The sequence below is a fragment of the Rhamphochromis longiceps genome, linkage group LG14 (genome assembly GCF_057381845.1).
Source record: "Rhamphochromis longiceps isolate RC_006_pf linkage group LG14, R_longiceps_female_GT1.1, whole genome shotgun sequence".
NCBI lineage: Eukaryota > Metazoa > Chordata > Actinopteri > Cichliformes > Cichlidae > Rhamphochromis > Rhamphochromis longiceps.
This window is the reverse complement of record NC_140570.1, coordinates 42,997,998-43,015,319: the sequence shown is the minus strand read 5'-3', so window position 1 is coordinate 43,015,319 and position 17,322 is coordinate 42,997,998.

Here is a 17,322-nt window from a genome sequence, read left to right as displayed (position 1 = left end):
TTTTGTTGTTTTGGGGGTTTTTTTGCAGAGAGCATGTCAAAACTAGAGACTAGAACTACAATTAGATCTTTTATCATGCAAAATAATCAGATCGCTTAAGTTCATTCTGTAGCGTGACAATGACCCCAAACAGAGCCAGAGTAATAGCTTCAGAACATGTACTGAATGTGCTTTATTAAAGGGTTTTTATCAGACTGTGATTTACGTTTACTTCACCTTATGTGTTCATTGTTGAGTAAAAGCTATTGATACCAATTATTTTTATACTATATCCTCACTTCACAGTGAGAATCAAAATCTGTTTCTTCTTTCTTTTGTACTAAACATGTTCTCACACTCTGGAGCCATTTTGGTAACATCTCCAGGCACTTATTTGTCCAATTATTTTTAAGCTATATCTATATTAACTTTAATTTCAGTGATCATAAAAGTTATATACTAGAATAAAAACAGTTTTAAAGTTTTAGAATAGAATAGGATAAACCTTTAATACTGCACAGATGAGAAATTTGGGTGTTACCCAGCTCTTATGGCAAGGGGAATATAAAATATAAAATTGAAAAATTTATAAATTATAAAATTTGCTGACTTTGCACCAAAATGGCTCCAGAGTGTGAGAACATGTTTAGTACAAAAGAAAGAAGAAACAGATTTTGGTTCTCACTGTGAAGTGAGGATATAGTATAAAAATAATTGGTATCAATAGCTTTTACTTTTACTTTTACTGTTAGCGCCGGTGTCCTTCTATTATAGTGATACTAAACAAGGCAGGAAATTATATTTTTATTCTACAAAATGAAATGAATGTATCTACTCTGCAGAAGTGTTTGTGAATTTCAACAGATCGATTAGCTTGCTGCATTATATGTATGAACTGCATTTTTATCAGTTGCAGTTTCACCATCTCAGTGCCTAATGCTTCCCTCTTGTGGTGTCATGGTGGTTAGAAATAAATATGATATGTTATATGAAGTATATAATAAAAGCAAAGGCTTCACGTAAAGAGGGATTGGGACAGCTTTTAAGCAGGGTGACCTGCAGTATCCCACTGATTAACAGCCTCAACTGACACGTTCATGATGACTTTTGCTTTGTTCCCATTCCTCAGATCGATTTTCCCTTTATAAGGTTTGCTAAACCAGATGCTATATTTATGCTAAAAGTGGCCATAAAGAGTAAGGTCAGAAGGAGGAAAGGTAATACAGCAATGAAGAATAAAGGCAAAGTCAAAGACCGATTCCAGCTTTAAAAGCTATCTATGTATTTTTTTGTACATAGATTTATATGAAAAAGATGATCTGATTTCTAGCAGCAAAGGGCACATGCAAAAAAGCATTGGCAGGATAAATTCAGTTAAAGCAGTTAAATCAGTGCAAAGGTACAGAAAAATACTTATATTAGTTTGGAAATCAACAAGCAAAGAAATCCAGATAGATGTGATTTTTCCCATTCAATAGTACTTTTAATGTTCATAATTAAAAATGCTTTTGATTAATTTTGTCAGTAGGAGTAAAAGTTTGATGATTTTTTTCTCAGTGTTACTGCTCCATTAATAATAAGTGTTTAATAATTAATAATAAGTGAATCCAAGTTTTACCCCAATGTTTCCACCATTCCTCTCACCTAACCCTCATTTCCTCTTCAGGCCTTGCCTTTCAACCACACACACCCTCTACAGCAAATTAACAATATCTGAAAGTCATGTCCTTAAGAAATAAGAGGGGAAAATCGAGTTAAGACCCAACACAGGACCTGAAAGGTGCATCTAGCCCTTCAGCTGATTCATCTACCGTTTGCTGAACCCTTGTCAGAAATTGTTAGAAGAAGAAGAAGCTATTCTTAAGGATGGGAAACTCTTGATTGATGGAATCTTGAATATAGAAAAGTAACAATGGATTTTAATCCACAATGTAATGCCATTGGGAAAGCATGTGATTGGCAAATGCATCATTTTTCAGGATAGCAATGATCCCCAAAATACTGTCAGTACAGTAAAAGCATACCTGGATAGAAAAACATACAATAGAACAGCATCAGTCATGGCTTGGCCTCCCCAGAGCCCAGACCTCAATATTACTGAAGCAGTGTGGGATCATTGTGACACGAGAACGGAACAAAAGGCGGACAACACCCAAAGACGTGCTCTGAATATCCTTCAAGAAGCCTGGAAAACTGTTCCTGTGGAAATGACAAGAAAACTAGAACTGAAGAATAACAGTTACAATGCCAAATATTGACTTTCAAGCTTGTTATATTGTTATAAACTCTATTTTACGTATATTTCCATTTATGTTTGCACATGTTCAATAAAATCATTGCTCCTGAGGCAACGAGGAATGGCTAAAGATTTCTGCCACTACTCCATAACAAACATCAACTAAAAGTGTTTGATAAATGCATTCTATTTGCTTTTTTAAAAATCACAAAGTGAGAGATTTTTTTTCAATTTAAGTGAGCATTATGTTAATGTTTTAAATGTCATGGCATAGGATCAGATCGCTTCAAAGTAAATTATATTTTGAAATGTACAATCCCTTAAACACTGTGTCCTGATCTTGAACTAATAACTACTGAGATCTCAAGTCTACTGCATAATAAGACAAACAGCACCATTTAGAAAATTTCTTTTTATTGCAAGTATTCTTAATGCTTTGATGTTTTGTACAGATTTTCATATTTACAGTGATAATTAGTATTCGTCTAATAAATAATACAACTGAAAGTCATTCTCTAGCCTACATGTTTAAATATTGCACGTGCAAAGTATGTATAATATGTGCTTGTCCAATAGATATGCTGTCTTAGCAGCTATTTACAATGTTACATAAGAAACAAATGTGGGATCCAACCACCATGCTACTAAAGAGACACTGTGCGTTTCCCCTCCAAAGCAAACCCTCCACTTCAGTGATGGAGTCATGCAATTATTCTACTGGGGTGAAGACAGTTTAATTACAGCATCACTGCAATAACAGTATCCATCCAAAAAAAAAAAAACATCAAATAAAATTTTAATTATTTCTAAATAAGAAATTCGTGATAAAACAGTTTTCCAATTAACCACTACATAACAGTAGTGTCTAGTTCTTATTTGGTAGGAAATGTCCACCAGTGCTGTAACGTTTTCAAAAATAATAGTAAAAGAAAAAAAGCATTTTGATGAAAAACTAAACCAGCGTGACCTACTGTACAAGTTTGTTTAGGCTGCTTTTGCAGCAGTGCTCTTTATAAAGTCTCCAGGGTGTGATAGTAATAAATCATCTGTGAATGAAACCTTTTACACGTTTAAAATCACTTTGTCTGCCATAGGCAAGAAATCTGTTCCTATAAATACACCGTTTAATTATGTGTTCGCATTGCAACTGCTGCTCTGCCAGAAGTGTAGGTAGAGCAAAGTCAACCTATACATTATACATATCCTCATATTTGAACATTCAATATCAATATATTTTCCACATATTGTGAATATAACGCTGAGTGTGCAGAGAGGGAGAAACACGCAAACACCGTGACGAGACAAGAGCACGGGCAGTGTGATGTTACTTCACCTCTAGATGGCACTATTGCACAACCTACAACCTTCTGCATCGTTTCACTGGAATGGATGACAAGTACAGTGCAAAAACAATAACAGGAACAAACTGAGTCCGATATGATATACATATTTATGCCAAAAAAAAATGCCCGTTTGATCTTGTGTTTCCATGTAGGAACAGGGAAAAATGTCTATATTGTGTTGTCTGGTTCACCTCGGCAGAGTTCTATGGCTTTGGCAGGAGGGTTGAGAGGAAACAGAAAGGGCCTTTACCGCCTGCACCTGGCATGTTTGTGATGAAGCAGCTGCCTCTACTCCTGCTGAGCCTCCTCCCTGTACCTCTGAACCCGAGTGAGCAGAGAGCACCGACGGTCATGCACACACACAGATACTGTACACTTCAACAGACACTGGAGATACAAATGATGGGCCATTTGCTAAACCTGCAGCACACACTGCTTTCTATGTGAAAGAACCATTCTGTGAGAAAAACTCTACTGCTCATTTGATCTATGACCTCTGAAAAACAGTTCATGATTTCCATTACTATTCAATTATAAAAAAAAAAAAGTACATTCCCTGGGTTATACAGCACTGATATGCAAAGCTTAATTGTATATCTGTAACTCTAGAACTGCAGTATTTATAGTTTTCTTAGTTTAATATTTCAATTTCATATTCTTCTTCTAAGTATAAAATCCCTTTTGTTATATTTGTCTCATTAATTTAACTGAAATACACTGAAAATTGCTCACAAATTAAGGTTTATGTGTCAATACAAATGCAGGTTTTATTGCTGGGAGCTTCCCGTGATGCACTGACTATTTCTTCTTCCATGACACTAATGTTTTGTCTTTGCTTCATCATTTATGTACTGTACTGTATCCCCAGTTTTCCAGCGAGGGCTGCGTACATTTTGATTGCATTAACGTTTTTATCCAGCCTTTATGTGCAAGCTTGAGCTGCAAAATTCAAATGTAGTTACTGACAGGCCAAAGTGCAACAGGGAAGAGATTAAATGGGATCAAAGGGAGTGGCATTATAAATTCCTTCCTTCCTGAGATTCAAATCCTCCAATCAAAACGGTGCCAGCAATGCAAAGACAGATTTCTTTAAAAGATTGGACACAATAACAAAGTCAGTCGTTTATTTATTAAAGCACTGTTAATAATTTTAGTTGCTGCTATTTCAAATAAATGTTTGGTACAACAAATTTCTCCGTGTTCTGTCTCAGGCTTTATTCGGGCCCTGGTACTAGAGCTATGGTCTGTTCTTGAGTGCAGCAGTGACGACATCAGAGTGGTCCGTCCCAAACCAACTCCCATTGACCCCACAGATAGGAGTTGCATTAAGGTATTGTATGTATGTGCGTGCGTGTGTGTGTGAGAGAGAGAGGGAGAAGGAGAAACTTCCTGGAGCCCACAATGCCCCAATTTTTAGATATCTACATAATAGTACAGACACAGATCTCTTAGAAGTTTTGCTTTTCCATCATGTTTTTAGCTCACTGGTTACAAAGGTGTTTAAATTGATTAAAATTAAATTGATTCCAATTATTATTAACCCAGGACTCAGAATAGTGGTCCATGTGTTGCTGTGATACCAGCAGCCATGTAGAAAATTCACTTGTGAATATTCATATTTAAGAAACTGGCAATAGTGATTTTGTTAACAAGAAAGGCTTTTTGCTGATTGGTTTATGGGTGTCTGGGCAAATAAGCCTTACTTTCATAAGACTGCATTTTTAGTTATGTTTTTGGCAGAATTTCTCTCAGGAAAGCTTCAACAAGCTCCAGCGTGAGCCTGTCTGTGTGTGTCTGATGCTTGGCCTCTGACAGCAGCCAAGTCATCTCTCTCAGAGAGACTAGCCAAGTGAATACGGACAGCCAGTGATGTGTAAACTGTGTCCTGCCACAGGCGACTTTAAAGTCTGCCTTATCAGTGGGTTATACATATATGCTGAGGTCAAAGGAAAACTAAATATACACACACCAGCACTTTGGTGAATTAACTCGAGTCTTTGCTTTAATCTGTGCTAAGTACAGTAGGAGGTTTGGTAGTACATATGAAGATAAGTTCACACATGCACAGAAACATCAGAAGACACATGAAAGTATAGATATTTCTATTTTAGAAAAAAAAATCCATCGTATCTTGTTTTTTTCTTTACGTTTCTTTGAAGCTGTTTAATATAATCTAAGTTGTAGCTCGTTTGTGCAAGTGTCTCTCTTTTTTTCCTTTGATGCTTTTGATGATATGTTTTCCCTGTTCTACCAGACCCAGTGAAAAATGCAGGGAGCTTTCCTGTAGTTTAATATTCTTCAGGCTGCAATAGGTTTCTGCTCAACCACTCTGCTCAGAATATATGTCTTATTCAGTTTTGAGAGTGTGGTAAACCATGTTTTACCTTTGCAATCATAAATTCTTTTTACATTTTGTTTTGCTTTGAATACTACAGATATTATTTGTCATATTATCGGTAGTGTTTGTAGTTGAATAGTGTTATATTATTATTATGTGTTAGGATTTGATCAATCCATGACGTGCACAAATGCATTCACAATGGTCTTTAAAAGCAAATACATTTTTTCTCTCTAACAGCTGCTGTATTTACTTTCCTCTTCAGTCCTTCCTGTACTTGGTCAACCTCCTCTCCTCTTCCCAGTCGGTGTGGCAACTGCTGGGCCGACAGTCTTTGGCCAACAAAAGCGAATACACCCTGAGGGAGATGCCAACCTCCATACCTGTAAGTGTTTTTCTTCTTCTTCTTTTCCACACACTGCAGTTTTTTTTTGTCATCCATCTGAGGGCATGTTTGCACTTTTTATTTGGCCTCCAAACACCACCCACCCATTTGTTTTACTTCAAACGCATTCAAATAAACCCTCTCACACTGAGACTGATATACGTTCTCCACCTTACCCATTGTAAATTTCCACACAGTTTTCGTTTTGCACCCTATCCGGTGCATTCTTGTTCAAAGCCTCTCATTTTACTCCACAGGATTTGATTGACAGACTGATTGCCGTGAATTCGGATGGGAAGATTCATTCTCTCTTCCACTACGAAGAGAGTCACACATTCGGCCTAAGGTGGGATTCATTATTTTTTTCATATTACTTAACATCAGTGGGGAAGTAGACGATATCAGATTATCACCTGGTGACTGCACAACACACTTCAGCCTCTGGCAATAGGAGACTGGCATGGTGACGTAATCGGCCTTAAAATGCGGCCTTAAGGCTGCAGACCCTGAATTGGGATACAGCCTCTGAATCGCTGCATCTTGTAGCTGTGTCGTCTTAAATTGGTCATGTGATTTTGACGCGCCGGCGCGTCCGGCAACCCCAGAGGTTTAACTTAATATTTAAGTGGTCTCTTGGTTTTAGACTAGTTGTTTAGTCTAATTTGATGTTTTAAACCAGAAAAGGAAGAAGAGGGCTTAGAATTACAGGTAAGAACTGCTCAGTGGTATGTGATAAACTGTAAATGTAAAGCTTACAGGTCAGTCCTCATGTTTTTAAATCAGATTTTGAGTCTGTACATGGCACATTATGCTTTTGCATGTTGTGAAATGTGCTGCAAAACAAACTGAGGTAAACTAACTGGTTTACTGTGATGGATTTAAAGTGCGTGTGACTGGTGCGCAGTGGCTGTGGTGCTCACGGTCAGAGTTCAGTCACAAAGAGGGTAACAGAGATGAATTTAAAGTTAAGGTGATGGTGCTTAGATTCATTCACAGACTGAAACCTTCACACCAACTTTATCCTGTGTCTCTTAGTTTTAGACTAGTTGTTTAGTCTATTTTGATGTTTTAAACCATATCACAGGGTTTTTACTTCACCATTTACGGGGTTTTAACAAGCAAACAAAAGACAGATCGTGATGTTTGAAATGTTTTGGAAATATTCTTTAAAGATTAGATGTAAAATACGCAGAGGATAAATTCAATTGGTTTATTAGTTTATTACATAAGTTGAAAAAAGTTAAACAAGTAAATAAAGAAACAACGTAAAAGAAAAGTAAACAAAACAAATCGGTAAATAAAGGAAAATGGTAATAAGAAGGGGAAAAAAAAGAAAAGAGAAACCCCAACAATCCCTCTGAGCAAGCACTAGGCGACAGTGGGGAAGAAAAACTGCCTTTAAACGGGCAGAAACTTCCGGCAGAACCAGGCTCACGAGGGGCAGTCAACTGCCGGGACTGGTTGGGGTGAAAAAAGATGAAGGAGAGAGGGAAGAAGTGTTAGGAGAGAAGGGGAGAGGAGAGGTGAAAATTAAGATGGGAACAGAGGTGGAGGGAGACGAGGTGACGTCAGCAGTAGAAAAAATAGAAAGAGTAGAAAAAGCAGGAGTGTCCCTCCTCCAGAAGAAGCGGAAACGTTTTTTCTTCTTTTCCATGAGCTTTTCCACGACCACTTTTTTCTCTAGGATGAGGGTTCTCAACTGATCGGTTGTTTCTTCAACTTCCTTCTCAAGTTTCTGGCATCTTTGCTCCATTTCTTTTAATAGATTGCACTTGTCTGTATTTTGCTGTTGTTTTTCCTTGTGCATCTTTTCTAACTGCTCATTTCTTCTTGTGATTTCTTGAAGCTTAACGCTGCAGGTCTTCATTTATTTTCTCTTGTTGCTGCTTTTGTGCAAGCATTTCAGCGTTTTCACACTTCAAGTTGTCTGAGTTCAACAACATCTCATTAATGACCTCTGAGTGTTTTTTCGCCATTTCATTGATCCTACGCTGCATCTTTGAACGTCGTTTTTCCAATACTTCTCCTTCCAGTTCAGGTGTTCTGTCCTTCATTGTATTAATTTTGTTCAGTTGTAGATTTCTTCTCTCCAAGTCCTGGAGAATACGTTTTTTTTCTTTTTCCTGTTGCTCTTTCTCTTGAAGAAGCTCTTTATTTTTGCACTCTGTTTCATCCAGCCTGACTGGATTTGGATTTATTGAAGAAGGACCACCAAAATCTTTGTTCTATTTGGTGTACATGTTAAGAGTTGCTGGACTAACAGTTGGTTTGATTTGCTTCAGAGAATCCTCAAAGTCTTTCATCTTAATGTTGCGCACCTCAGCAGCAGCTATAACACGGACTTGTTCTGGTGCCAACTCTCTTATTGGGCCAAGTGCAGCATCTTTGGCTAATGCTGTCAAATCGCTCCCTGAATATCCTTCAGTCACTTTTGCAAGACAGGACAGTTCGTCTTGGCTCAGTGGACTCCCGTGCGTTCCCAAAAGATTTTTCAGCAGCGTAAATCTTGTCTTCTCATCGGGTAAGGTCACATATACTCTTTTTGCAAAGCGCCTTAATATTGCTTCATCGAGCTCCTGGGCCTGTTCGTTGCTCCCATTACAAGTACTCTGTCATCCTTTCCTGACTGCAACCCGTCAAACTCAATGAGGAACTCAGTTTTTAAACGGCGAGAGGCGTCGTGCTCCCCCTCCCTCCTTTGACAGAGCAAGCCGTCCCACTTCATCGATGAAGATTACTGAGGGCTGTCTCTCTCTTGCAACTGCAAAGAGTGCTCGTACGAGCTTCTCGCCTTCTCCCACCATATTTGGAGGTCAAACTAGCAGCACTGATGTTGAAGAATGTTGCATTAGACTCTGCAGCAACTGCTTTGGCGAGCATGGTCTTCCCATTTCCTGGTGGGCCCAAATAAAAGCAAGCCACGTGCAGGAGCTCTCAGACCAGTAAAGAGATCAGGTCTTAAGGCAGGAAGGATGACAATTTCTTGAAGTGCTTGCTTTGCCAGATCCTGCCCTGCGATGTCATCAAATGACACAGTCGCTCCACTGTATACAATTTCATTTGTAATTAAGCTGACCAGTTTACTGTCCACATTCTTTTTCATATCCCTCTTCGGGGGCTGTTTCACAGCTGCCGGTCTTCCATTCTGAGTTTTCCCACCCGAGCGGTTTTCTTTGCATCAGTTATTCTTAATGGAGGTCTTACAGAAGTGGAGGGTCTGATGGTGGTGGAAACACCTGCGGGTTGACTTTTAGGAACTGACTTTGGCTTACTTGCAATTGTTTTGGTCGACATTTCTCTTGCGCGACTTCCCCCCTGTTCACAGTCATAACACGGTAAACTAGTCATAAACGAAAACGTTTAGGCTATTTATCGCATTTAAAGGTCTTTCTATTGGGACAACGTCACAGAACACAGAAACGTCACAGGGCTTTGGAGCGTGATGTTACAGAGGTTTACAAATACTTTCAAATTATAGCTCTGGTCGAACGTTTGAAGGCTGCGAACAAACTGACTAAAACTTGCTGCTCCTGACCCTATTTATAGAAAAACTTCAAAGGCTCAAAGGCATGTGCTTGTGACATCATCACATGTCCTTGTGACATCATCACATGTCCTTGTGACATCATCACTCTTCATGAATCAGATTGTCACATGACATTTTAGAATGGGGATGTTTTTTTTTAAACCGTTTTCAAATTTAACCCTCTGTGGTCCAGGGTATAATTGGCCGTTCTTGACTATTTTTGATTTTACCTCTATATTTCACCTTTAAAATATGTTTTTCTTGCCTTATTTGGCACCATTATTTTCAGCACAACCTCAAATATCTGAAATTTGAGTTATTGTTTTCATTTTGGTATACTATATTAGCACAGTTGATCTAAATTAATAACACAATAAATTGTGTGTGCATCTCCTGTTTTGTCATGGTTGTATGTCCCGGTTCGTGACAGGCTGCATGAGCTCATCTGGTGGGAGTGTAGTACTGTAGTATTTCAGGCATAAAAACGTGGTTTTCACAGACCTTGTCACAGGGTCTGAGTCTAAGATTCAAATTGTAAACACACAAACACTCAGGCTTGCTGCAAACCTTAGCTGATACCCCGTGGGCTTAATTTACTGCCATTGTTTACGCACCATTGTAATTGCTTCTCTAGTTTGGCATTACACTTTAATTATGGAATGTAATTATATTTTGTCTATTTTTAGTTGTGGCATTGTGTTGTAATTAATGAAGGGCTGCACACTCCAATATCAATTTACAATTTAAATTCTCCACAGCATGTTTAACTACATTATGTTGTGCCTTTCCAGAATCCCAGATTTACTTACACATCTCCCTTTATGATACATTAGTACTACATTTGACCTAAAACCTTTTCCATCCCTTTTTCCAAACTCTCATTCATTTTTTACCTGATAACCAAAAACTGTGATAGTGAAAGGCTGAAATATTTCTGGGGTATGAGATTTCTGTGTGTTTTCTGTAGGTGAGCAGCTGCGAGAAGTTTGGCTACGGGGTGATGGTGACACAGGTGGCAGCAACTGCTCCGGGAGTTGTGGCTCTGCACAGTTCAGGTACTATTGCAGTTATTTGGACACAACAAACACTTGTCAGCTGTGATGCTTAAGGCTTATATTATAAGTTGTTGTTGTTGTTTTTGTGTTGTCGGTATAAAGGAGACTTAAGGCAGCTTAGGGAGAAATGTATTTGTCAAACCGTTTTTGTTTGGGTAAGAAAGAGTAAGAAGAGGCGTTCTTTTTTGATAAATGGATTCACATATCAGTTGTATACTGATACTAGGTTTATCCATATGCAAAAGGCTCCAGGAAATACCGTACTCTTGTCAAAAGAGGTCAAAAATGAAGCTAGTGAACAAATATTTTAATCCTGCATTCTTTCTATTGGCTAGAAGGGGCGACTCAACTGGTTATGGGAAAAGAAGTCTGATTACTTATCAGCCCTTCGCTTATAACAGCACCGCTGCGTTCTGAAACCTATTCTCTCCTATGACTTTACCCACGCCAAGAACAGTTCCCTGCTGTGTTGAGCAGCGCTGGCTGTGGAGCACTCATGTGTTCCATGATGTGACATATGTTTGTGCCATCGATAAAAAGGCAGACTGACAGAAAGAAGGATGACCTCAAAAAGTGATATAGTCCAGACAGAGCTTACAAATGATGGGCCATTTGCTAAACCTGCAGCACACACTGCTTTCTATTAAATACTGCACGTGCAAAGTATGTATAATATGTGCTTGTCCAATAGATATGCTGTCTTAGCAGCTATTTACAATGTTACATAAGAAACAAATGTGGGATCCAACCACCATGCTACTAAAGAGACACTGTGCGTTTCCCCTCCAAAGCAAACCCTCCACTTCAGTGATGGAGTCATGCAATTATTCTACTGGGGTGAAGACAGTTTAATTACAGCATCACTGCAATAACAGTATCCATCCAAAAAAAAAAAAACATCAAATAAAATTTTAATTATTTCTAAATAGGAAATTCGTGATAAAACAGTTTTCCAATTAACCACTACATAACAGTAGTGTCTAGTTCTTATTTGGTAGGAAATGTCCACCAGTGCTGTAACGTTTTCAAAAATATAGTAAAAGAAAAAAAGCATTTTGATGAAAAACTAAACCAGCGTGACCTACTGTACAAGTTTGTTTAGGCTGCTTTTGCAGCAGTGCTCTTTATAAAGTCTCCAGGGTGTGATAGTAATAAATCATCTGTGAATGAAACCTTTTACACGTTTAAAATCACTTTGTCTGCCATAGGCAAGAAATCTGTTCCTATAAATACACCGTTTAATTATGTGTTCGCATTGCAACTGCTGCTCTGCCAGAAGTGTAGTAGAGCAAAGTCAACCTATACATTATACATATCCTCATATTTGAACATTCAATATCAATATATTTTCCACATATTGTGAATATAACGCTGAGTCCTGCCTGACAGCACATTCCCATGAGTGTGCAGAGAGGGAGAAACACGCAAACACCGTGACGAGACAAGAGCACGGGCAGTGTGATGTTACTTCACCTCTAGATGGCACTATTGCACAACCTACAACCTTCTGCATCGTTTCACTGGAATGGATGACAAGTACAGTGCAAAAACAATAACAGGAACAAACTGAGTCCGATATGATATACATATTTATGCCAAAAAAAAATGCCCGTTTGATCTTGTGTTTCCATGTAGGAACAGGGAAAAATGTCTATATTGTGTTGTCTGGTTCACCTCGGCAGAGTTCTATGGCTTTGGCAGGAGGGTTGAGAGGAAACAGAAAGGGCCTTTACCGCCTGCACCTGGCATGTTTGTGATGAAGCAGCTGCCTCTACTCCTGCTGAGCCTCCTCCCTGTACCTCTGAACCCGAGTGAGCAGAGAGCACCGACGGTCATGCACACACACAGATACTGTACACTTCAACAGACACTGGAGATACAAATGATGGGCCATTTGCTAAACCTGCAGCACACACTGCTTTCTATGTGAAAGAACCATTCTGTGAGAAAAACTCTACTGCTCATTTGATCTATGACCTCTGAAAAACAGTTCATGATTTCCATTACTATTCAATTATAAAAAAAAAAAAAGTACATTCCCTGGGTTATACAGCACTGATATGCAAAGCTTAATTGTATATCTGTAACTCTAGAACTGCAGTATTTATAGTTTTCTTAGTTTAATATTTCAATTTCATATTCTTCTTCTAAGTATAAAATCCCTTTTTGTTATATTTGTCTCATTAATTTAACTGAAATACACTGAAAATTGCTCACAAATTAAGGTTTATGTGTCAATACAAATGCAGGTTTTATTGCTGGGAGCTTCCCGTGATGCACTGACTATTTCTTCTTCCATGACACTAATGTTTTGTCTTTGCTTCATCATTTATGTACTGTACTGTATCCCCAGTTTTCCAGCGAGGGCTGCGTACATTTTGATTGCATTAACGTTTTTATCCAGCCTTTATGTGCAAGCTTGAGCTGCAAAATTCAAATGTAGTTACTGACAGGCCAAAGTGCAACAGGGAAGAGATTAAATGGGATCAAAGGGAGTGGCATTATAAATTCCTTCCTTCCTGAGATTCAAATCCTCCAATCAAAACGGTGCCAGCAATGCAAAGACAGATTTCTTTAAAAGATTGGACACAATAACAAAGTCAGTCGTTATTTATTAAAGCACTGTTAATAATTTTAGTTGCTGCTATTTCAAATAAATGTTTGGTACAACAAATTTCTCCGTGTTCTGTCTCAGGCTTTATTCGGGCCCTGGTACTAGAGCTATGGTCTGTTCTTGAGTGCAGCAGTGACGACATCAGAGTGGTCCGTCCCAAACCAACTCCCATTGACCCACAGATAGGAGTTGCATTAAGGTATTGTATGTATGTGCGTGCGTGTGTGTGTGAGAGAGAGGGAGAAGGAGAAACTTCCTGGAGCCCACAATGCCCCAATTTTTAGATATCTACATAATAGTACAGACACAGATCTCTTAGAAGTTTTGCTTTTCCATCATGTTTTTAGCTCACTGGTTACAAAGGTGTTTAAATTGATTAAAAATTAAATTGATTCCAATTATTATTAACCCAGGACTCAGAATAGTGGTCCATGTGTTGCTGTGATACCAGCAGCCATGTAGAAAATTCACTTGTGAATATTCATATTTAAGAAACTGGCAATAGTGATTTTGTTAACAAGAAAGGCTTTTTGCTGATTGGTTTATGGGTGTCTGGGCAAATAAGCCTTACTTTCATAAGACTGCATTTTTAGTTATGTTTTTGGCAGAATTTCTCTCAGGAAAGCTTCAACAAGCTCCAGCGTGAGCCTGTCTGTGTGTGTCTGATGCTTGGCCTCTGACAGCAGCCAAGTCATCTCTCTCAGAGAGACTAGCCAAGTGAATACGGACAGCCAGTGATGTGTAAACTGTGTCCTGCCACAGGCGACTTTAAAGTCTGCCTTATCAGTGGGTTATACATATATGCTGAGGTCAAAGGAAAACTAAATATACACACACCAGCACTTTGGTGATTAACTCGAGTCTTTGCTTTAATCTGTGCTAAGTACAGTAGGAGGTTTTGGTAGTACATATGAAGATAAGTTCACACATGCACAGAAACATCAGAAGACACATGAAAGTATAGATATTTCTATTTTAGAAAAAAAAATCCATCGTATCTTGTTTTTTTCTTTACGTTTCTTTGAAGCTGTTTAATATAATCTAAGTTGTAGCTCGTTTGTGCAAGTGTCTCTCTTTTTTTCCTTTGATGCTTTTGATGATATGTTTTCCCTGTTCTACCAGACCCAGTGAAAAATGCAGGGAGCTTTCCTGTAGTTTAATATTCTTCAGGCTGCAATAGGTTTCTGCTCAACCACTCTGCTCAGAATATATGTCTTATTCAGTTTTGAGAGTGTGGTAAACATGTTTTACCTTTGCAATCATAAATTCTTTTTACATTTTGTTTTGCTTTGAATACTACAGATATTATTTGTCATATTATCGGTAGTGTTTGTAGTTGAATAGTGTTATATTATTATTATGTGTTAGGATTTGATCAATCCATGACGTGCACAAATGCATTCACAATGGTCTTTAAAAGCAAATACATTTTTTCTCTCTAACAGCTGCTGTATTTACTTTCCTCTTCAGTCCTTCCTGTACTTGGTCAACCTCCTCTCCTCTTCCCAGTCGGTGTGGCAACTGCTGGGCCGACAGTCTTTGGCCAACAAAAGCGAATACACCCTGAGGGAGATGCCAACCTCCATACCTGTAAGTGTTTTTCTTCTTCTTCTTTTCCACACACTGCAGTTTTTTTTTGTCATCCATCTGAGGGCATGTTTGCACTTTTTATTTGGCCTCCAAACACCACCCACCCATTTGTTTTACTTCAAACGCATTCAAATAAACCCTCTCACACTGAGACTGATATACGTTCTCCACCTTACCCATTGTAAATTTCCACACCAGTTTTCGTTTTGCACCCTATCCGGTGCATTCTTGTTCAAAGCCTCTCATTTTACTCCACAGGATTTGATTGACAGACTGATTGCCGTGGAATTCGGATGGGAAGATTCATTCTCTCTTCCACTACGAAGAGAGTCACACATTCGGCCTAAGGTGGGATTCATTATTTTTTTCATATTACTTAACATCAGTGGGGAAGTAGACGATATCAGATTATCACCTGGTGACTGCACACACACTTCAGCCTCTGGCAATAGGAGACTGGCATGGTGACGTAATCGGCCTTAAAATGCGGCCTTTAAGGCTGCAGACCCTGAATTGGGATACAGCCTCTGAATCGCTGCATCTTGTAGCTGTGTCGTCTTAAATTGGTCATGTGATTTTGACGCGCGGCGCGTCCGGCAACCCCAGAGGTTTAACTTAATATTTAAGTGTCTCTTGGGTTTTAGACTAGTTGTTTAGTCTAATTTGATGTTTTAAACCAGAAAAGGAAGAAGAGGGCTTAGAATTACAGGTAAGAACTGCTCAGTGGTATGTGATAAACTGTAAATGTAAAGCTTACAGGTCAGTCCTCATGTTTTTAAATCAGATTTTGAGTCTGTACATGGCACATTATGCTTTTGCATGTTGTGAAATGTGCTGCAAAACAAACTGAGGTAAACTAACTGGTTTACTGTGATGGATTTAAAGTGTGTGTGACTGGTGCGCAGTGGCTGTGGTGCTCACGGTCAGAGTTCAGTCACAAAGAGGGTAACAGAGATGAATTTAAAGTTAAGGTGATGGTGCTTAGATTCATTCACAGACTGAAACCTTCACACCAACTTTATCCTGTGTCTCTTAGTTTTAGACTAGTTGTTTAGTCTATTTTGATGTTTTTAACCATATCACAGGGTTTTTATCTTCACCATTTACGGGGTTTTAACAAGCAAACAAAAGACAGATCGTGATGTTTGAAAATGTTTTGGAAATATTCTTTAAAGATTAGATGTAAAATACGCAGAGGATAAATTCAATTGGTTTATTAGTTTATTACATAAGTTGAAAAAAAGTTAAACAAGTAAATAAAGAAACAACATAAAAGAAAAGTAAACAAAACAAATCGGTAAATAAAGGAAAATGGTAATAAGAAGGGAAAAAAAAAGAAAAGAGAAAACCCCAACAATCCCCTCTGAGCAAGCACTAGGCGACAGTGGGGAAGAAAACTGCCTTTAAACGGGCAGAAACTTCCGGCAGAACCAGGCTCACGAGGGGCAGTCAACTGCCGGGACTGGTTGGGGTGAAAAAAGATGAAGGAGAGAGGGAAGAAGTGTTAGGAGAGAAGGGGAGAGGAGAGGTGAAAATTAAGATGGAACAGAGGTGGAGGGAGACGAGGTGACGTCAGCAGTAGAAAAAATAGAAAAAGTAGAAAAAGCAGGAGTGTCCCTCCTCCAGAAGAAGCGGAAACGTTTTTTCTTCTTTTCCATGAGCTTTTCCACGACCACTTTTTTCTCTAGGATGAGGGTTCTCAACTGATCGGTTGTTTCTTCAACTTCCTTCTCAAGTTTCTGGCATCTTTGCTCCATTTCTTTAATAGATTGCACTTGTCTGTATTTTGCTGTTGTTTTTCCTTGTGCATCTTTTCTAACTGCTCATTTCTTCTTGTGATTTCTTGAAGCTTACGCTGCAGGTCTTCATTTATTTTCTCTTGTTGCTGCTTTTTGTGCAAGCATTTCAGCGTTTTCACACTTCAAGTTGTCTGAGTCCTGGAGAATACGTTTTTTTTCTTCTTCCTGTTGCTCTTTCTCTTGAAGAAGCTCTTTTTTTTTGCACTCTGTTCATCCAGCCTGACTTTCAGCACTTCGTATTTTTTCTTTATGCCTTTGAGTTGGTCCTGCATTTGTGTGACCCCTTCCTTTTTCTGTCCGAGGATTTGTGCAGTTTGTTCCATAGCTTCATCAAGCGTTCCTTGGAGCGCCTGATTCTTTTGCTCCATGTTTTGGAGATCCCTTTGCATCTCCCCAATAGTAGCATTCGCGCGTGAAGCTGGGCAGACGTTTCTTTTAATTCAGCACTCTTTGTCTT